Genomic DNA, 6,899 nt, shown 5'->3' on the forward strand with positions numbered 1-6,899 from the left:
TATCTTGGGATACTGATCATGCGCAGTATGTTAAAACTGTTTGCTGTACTCAGTCGGTGACGCGCGACAGTACGCTGCTTTGCAAGATTTATTTTAATGATTTTCGTTATTATTCACTTTAACTTCATGGCTAAACGGTTTAATATGCAAAAAAAGATTCACGACATTAACTGTTCAGATTATTTTTACCTATTTACATGTATAGCAATCAGCTATTTCTCTCTTGCCATTATCGCAATAGAGCGCTGCAAACAATGGGCAAAGACTATTTTTTTCCTGCTTAACGATGCTTGATAGAAGGAAATGTGTAATGGAAGTTTTGTTACATTTAACATGTAGAATCACTTCTTAAATTTTGGTGTATCGGTCCCCTTCCACTCTGTATAGTTATTCACTGCCCCATTTCGGACAATGCCTATGTCGATACCCTCTTAAATTAGAAGAGAAATTACATTTACTAATTATTTTATTTCACGCCTCACATATTTCAACACTAAGACTTAACTTATCAGAATGCATATAATTCTTCAAAACGTCATCTTCTAACCTAAGACATCTGCAAGATCTAAAAATGTCATCAAAATCTTCAGCAAAACTTCTCACTGCATGCGTTTCAACGATAGAATGTTTCTTATCTTCTGAACACAATGTAAACAGACTTTTAAACTTAGCAGCCTCTTTGCTTGACCCGATTAGCAACACAACACAGTACAATCTGCCTTCAACAGCCCTTTTATAATAAAGAAACACTTTCCCCATAGCAAATATCACTAAAGTTGATAGCGATAACGATGGTGAATTGAAAGACGGGGAACAAATACTTCCTTGGTGACATTCTTCCATGTGAGACTTGAATTCATCTTGACATCCTTTCCAGTTACAGATGTAACCTGGAAATTTGTTCATAGGACAAACATGTTTTCCATGAGGGCATATTGCTTGATGCTCTCTGACCATATCTGAAGACATGATCTCTGCACAGCCTTCCAGATTATTAGTACAAGGATACTTCAAGCAGCGGGAAATATTTTCCAATGTAACGCTTCTTGTTTTCAAGAACTGTTCTCTGCAGGTTGGGCATTGGTGCAATCTTCTCTTGCAGGAATGGCAGATGCTATGTCCATTAATGCAAAGTGTGATTGGAGGAATCAGATACTGCAGACATATCGGACACTCAAGTTCCTTTAAGAGTCTTTGGTTGACTTCTGATGTCATTACAGCCACACTCTGAAATTATGAAGAGGTATTTCATGTTGACATAATCTTAGTACAAGGGATATTCAACAAAAATGCACAATCTAGTTGACGAAAGACAATTTAGTGGTGTCAGCTTCGCAAGAAAGCTTTAACTTTAAATATAAAGATATGAAGCCATTAGTTCACCTAACAGACTAGTAGGTATAACGTGGAAAATATCTTACGAAATTAAGAAATGCGTACAAGCAAGCAGAGCTAATAAATTAATTGGTCCGCTGGTAAAGATGAACATCATTTTGAGAGTATATTTACACTTCTCGTTTCAGGAATTTTCTATTAACAATCCTACTAACGGTACCAAGGTTTTTCACAACTCACTGCTACCAAAGGGGTTAATACAATAATTACTCTCATCAAAATGATATACCGATCTTAGTTAAGCAATTGAAATATAAACAGATTTTGTGTTATTGACTATAGACTTACAAAAAATATAAAAATATAAAATAATCATCCTATTTTTTAAAATACAGAGTGATTAAAAATTCCTGTTCCATTTTGTTGGAAATGTATATACCAAAATTAATTAACTTCAGACATGTTACCGGTAACACTTTGAGGTAACATATATAATACGTTTAAATTTGCCTCCCTTCCATTTTAAGAGAAATTACTCAATGCTATTATAGTTTTAACATGGTGGAAAACACATTTACAAGCAATGGCTATGACATAAATTGGAAATCATTTCAGTTAATTCTTGAAATTTAAATATTAGAATACCTGCAACCAAGAGTGTCTGAAAACATGTGTTTATGATTAAAAAGTATAAAGTATAAAAATTTGCTGTTCTAAAAAGTAAATAAATAAAAATATAATAGTAATAAACCAAATTTAGGTCTTTGTTGAAATTCAAATATTCGAACACCACCTATACTACAACGAGCATCTCGAAAAAAGGCTCCAATGATAATTGTTTCTAACAAAATCACTCTCAGAAAAACCATAACACAGAAATAAAAAAAAATAGAAAATTAAGAACAAAAGTTCACAACAATATAAATAATAATATGAAAATTGTTACGAAAAACACAAAATAGAACAATTTGAAAGCAGACAAACTTATAAATGAAGAAAATTAAGCTACAGATTGAACTTCACTATCCTGGAATTTTCATGACACGGACTACCAAGGGGGCAAGATCACACCACATGAATGTGAATATTATATCTTAAAGTAGATTAATTTAATTGTGTTATTCTTAACTCAATTTGTTAGTAGACATAAAACGGACAAATACATGGAATTTCAAAAACAAATATGGAGAAAAATGAAAATAATATTGAAAAATCATCAGTGGGATACCGGGCTGCCGAGAAGGGGGGAAAGGGGGAAAGTGCATATGGACCCGTGAGCAGTAAGGGCCCATCAGATTGAGTCTGATTACTTTTCATTATCACGAATAATTATTCACAGATACATGCCGGTACTATAAAATTTTGTAAGAACATTGTTACATGAATCTGAAAACAATAGTAGAATGAATACAAATTACCACTTCATTATGTAAATGTTTAACTTTTATATAATAGAATATCGGTTTCCCACGTCAACAATCATCGACACGACAACTGTCTTCATTTTTGACAACGTGATAAGACGGGCTTGAAATTGGTTTATTTTCTGCACCTACACTAGCAACGCTCAATTTCACACCAACTTCAAACAAAATGAAGGAAATAAAAATGTATTCAGAGTAACAATGTGTCAAGAAAGACTGAGTAACCTTGGCCTCCTTAGTCTGGAGACCAACAGTTTACAGTACAGCCTTTAAATTTTGATGATATAATTGATGACTTTGCATCAGTGAAGTCAAGGAAAGTTGTTTGTTGATGTTGGCCTGCAAGTCAGAAATTACAGCTGTTTAAGAACAGTATTTTATGAAAACGAAACGAAACAAATGACAACGAAAAGACGAAAGTTTCGTCACGAAACATACTATGCAGGCCCGACTGAAAAAGAAGCGTAATATATTGTGTCAATGTGAAGTTCTGCTAAAAGTTTTCAATGTGACAAAAGTGTATATTTTTAGATTCGTATCTGTGTATGGGGTTACCTTTTATTTATTTGGAAATAATTATTATCGTCAGAATACTGTAATTGGCAACTTGTCATTTTTAACTTTTTTTTTTTTTCAACGGGGCCCGAGCACAACATTGCACAGGGGCCCATAAATCCTGTCGGCGGTCCTGGCTGGATACCTAATCCTATTACCCCTCTCGGTAGCAGGAGGGTTAACTGTATTAACGGTAACCACTGTATACATGTGGTTATTTTTCAAATGAGATAAGCCTATAAGCCTATCTTCCCATATATCTTGCGCATTTCCAATAATCGTGTACTAACAATACAAGTCCGCACGTCATAATTTCAGAACATTGTGTTAAATTTCTTTTTCATCCGAGGGCCTGTACTTGACTACACGTCATTTAACAAAGAGTCTTCTTGTAGAAGTGTTGAAAATTCAAGACCAATAAAAAATGCTTGTTAATAAAATTAGTTCAACAATGAAACTCTGAAGAGTAAAATTACGAAGATTTATAATTAGCTCTGTGAACTGATTTTAATATCAATAATATGTCGTGTATTCTATTATTATCTCACACAATATTGTTATAATATTATTTTCGTGTAAGTTATAACGTAATATTTGGTTTATCGCTTAATAAATCATACAAGTAGACTTACTCGCTTTTGTCAACTATAGTCCCGACGCTGTTATTTCCGACGTGACTCCGCCTCTTTGCTTACGTGTTAAAAGTAAAGGCTCCATGAAGTCTAGGTAGGTAGTATCATTCGCCATTTTTGTTCTTACGTTGCCGAGCTACCATACGAGGAATCTATTTGCAACACCGTTAAACATTATCATGTCGTAACTCCTATGATAATAAATCAAACGCAATGTAATTCAGCAAATAATTGAAAGGCAAATAACGTCTTCGTGTGCTTTCTGCAAACGCCAACTAAAGAGCTAAAATGGCGGGCGATTATATTAAGTATTTATCGAGCCTTAAGAAATGAATCAGCGAATCACAAGACGCACACGTTTAAATGTAGCCGACCTGCAACGTGATTGGCTGCCGGAAATTAGAGCGACGGGACTATAGTACAAATACGTATCACAGAGAGTCTGATCAATGTAAATAGAGTAACCTGTTTTTTTTCTGTTTCCTTTGATTAAAGTCAAGTAAGTCGACATACACATAGTGTGCATACAAAGTGAGTTATACACAGTGTCCCGCTTAGAGGGATCGAGAAATAAATGCTCACCATTTAAAATCAGATGAAGATATCGTTTTGATTTACATCTGACAAGATGCAGAAACTGTCCAAGCTTATGCACCAATGGTTTAAAAACAGTTGCATGTTCATGCGCATGCACACTAAGTTTATCGTGGAAAGAAGCCTGGCGCCATTCGGTAGAACATTCCGTCATTTCATTGGACCATTCTTCTCCATCAAGGCGACAATCAAAGGAATGTGTATCTGGACATGTTGCAGAACTTTTGTTGCTGATCAACTCCTCCCAGAATCAATTTTTCAGCAACATGGGGCTCCAATCCATTACTATGGAGCAGTGCGTGGCTTCTTGAATGCAAACTTTCCCAATAGGTAAGAAGAGAACCCTTGCCTGGCCACCTAGGTCAACCGACTTGACGCCCATTGACCTTCCTCTGGGGCTTTTTGACGAATGTTGTGCACCAATGTGATACCGTTGACACTTTGGAAAAACTGAGACAACGCATTATAAATGCAGCTGCGCTAATCACTCCACAAATATGGAACACTTGGCAGAAAGTTCAGTAACTTTTAGATGTATTCAGGGTAGCTACAGGTGCACACATCGAGTTGCACTGACCATTCTCCGAAACTCGGAGAGTTTTTACATCAAATTTTACAAAAAGTTTGTTATAAAACCATTATTTATATTTTAAATTCGCACTTATTTCTCGATCCCTCTACTTAATAACTCGTCCATTTTTTTGCAGGATTACTTACCCGTCTTTACACGATGTGGATCTGATCATAAGGGCATGGTCGGTGCATTTAACTCGTTTCCGATGGAAAGTGGATTTATTCGGTTTTTTTTTTTCTAAAATTATTTTACTTTTAACAGACTGTTGTTTTTAATAAACATATTACTTCAATATTGGTGTATTGATGTATTTTTAATGTCAGAGGAAGATACAACATTTTTATACACACAGTGACTTAATAACAGGGTTGTATTATTGTAAGATGGTTTTATTACTATCAAAATATTTTTGTTGTTTTAATGAAGTTGTTAGATGCAATCTACTGTAAGCATCGATTCGAATACATTAGCACCAGGCAAGTATGCAAATTGGTCGTAAGACGTAAATGTTGTGGCTATTAGCCTCTAAAAGTGGACTGTGAAAGAATATCCATTTTTTTAGATTAAAAAAACCTTATTTATGTAATCACTCATGAGATCTATATCCATAATGACTATTTTTTCTCGAAGCGACTTCAAAAGTCATACATAAAATTTATTACCTTCTTTCTTAATCGCCCTGTTCGTTTAGTTCCATAATTTCTAACACAACTTTCGATTTGTTAATGCTAGAGAACTGTAATTCATTCTGTAACAATTCTTTTCATTTTCGCTTTTGATTTTGAGAACAACGCCATTCTTGCGCAGCGTCATTCGCACAACTGAAATAATTAATACAAGTATATTGCTACTAACAAATTGTGTATACCCTTCAAGAGAGAACAGAAATCATCCTTATTGATTCAATTTAGCAAATTACACAAAATAAACTGTGCTTTCATCCTACAATCAACTGACAATAACAGCAATACAAGAATATCTAAAAAAAATATATATATATATATCAGTATTTTCGAGTTATTCGCATGGTTCAGTTTGTTTTCTTGTAGTCTATTAACTGCAAGAACGTCACATCTGAATTTTGATTACTTAGCCGCCAGAGAACAGTAGTGACATTCTTGTGCCATGGCAGTTCCGTTTCTTTGTTATTTTCAAATAATATAATACACAAACATAACTATTACATGAAATGCTGAATAGTCAATAGGAATACAAGTGTCATATTGTGTTATGCGATGATGATGCTGATGATGATGATGATGACAAAAAGTATTAATAATAATAATAATAATAATAATAACAATAATAATAATAATAATAATAATAATAATAATAATAATAATAATGACGAGAATATTAATACAAATCGAAAATCTCAACATTATCGTTGATGATTACAATGATCATAAAACTACATTAATCGTATACTTACGAGTACACTATTCAGATCTCAACTTCGTCTTCAACACTAGACCAGATTCCGAATAAATCGGTCAACTGATACAGCTGCGAGATTGACTCTCCTAATTCAGTTGCTATCGTGACAGTACAAAGATAAGAGAGTACTACTAAGGTGTTATCTGTATTTGAGATATGTTTTTCATATGCTCTTGTAATATGGCAAATTGCAATACCAAGGTGAACGCGCATCAGTATGTTGATAACTTTCAATATATACCTGTATGTTTTATATTTGATATTTTAGACTAATAGTCTACTTACTACCCGTGGCCCACAGTCCGCATGTGGACCTTCATAGCTGTCCTATATTCCTTCCGAATATGG

General features: G+C 34.1%; 1 long non-coding RNA gene across 1 annotated transcript; it reads right to left on the reverse strand.

Moving 5' to 3' along the window:
* Window positions 1–448: 448 nt before the first annotated feature.
* LOC138698238 (uncharacterized) lies at window positions 449–6,660 on the reverse strand. The gene is made up of 2 exons (XR_011331783.1): window positions 6,547–6,660; window positions 449–1,227 (listed from the first exon to the last, which is right to left on the reverse strand). It is a non-coding gene; the product is annotated as an uncharacterized lncRNA (long non-coding RNA).
* Window positions 6,661–6,899: the final 239 nt, after the last annotated feature.

This window comes from Periplaneta americana, chromosome 4 (genome assembly GCF_040183065.1).
Source record: "Periplaneta americana isolate PAMFEO1 chromosome 4, P.americana_PAMFEO1_priV1, whole genome shotgun sequence".
In the NCBI taxonomy this organism is placed as follows: Eukaryota; Metazoa; Arthropoda; class Insecta; order Blattodea; family Blattidae; genus Periplaneta; species Periplaneta americana.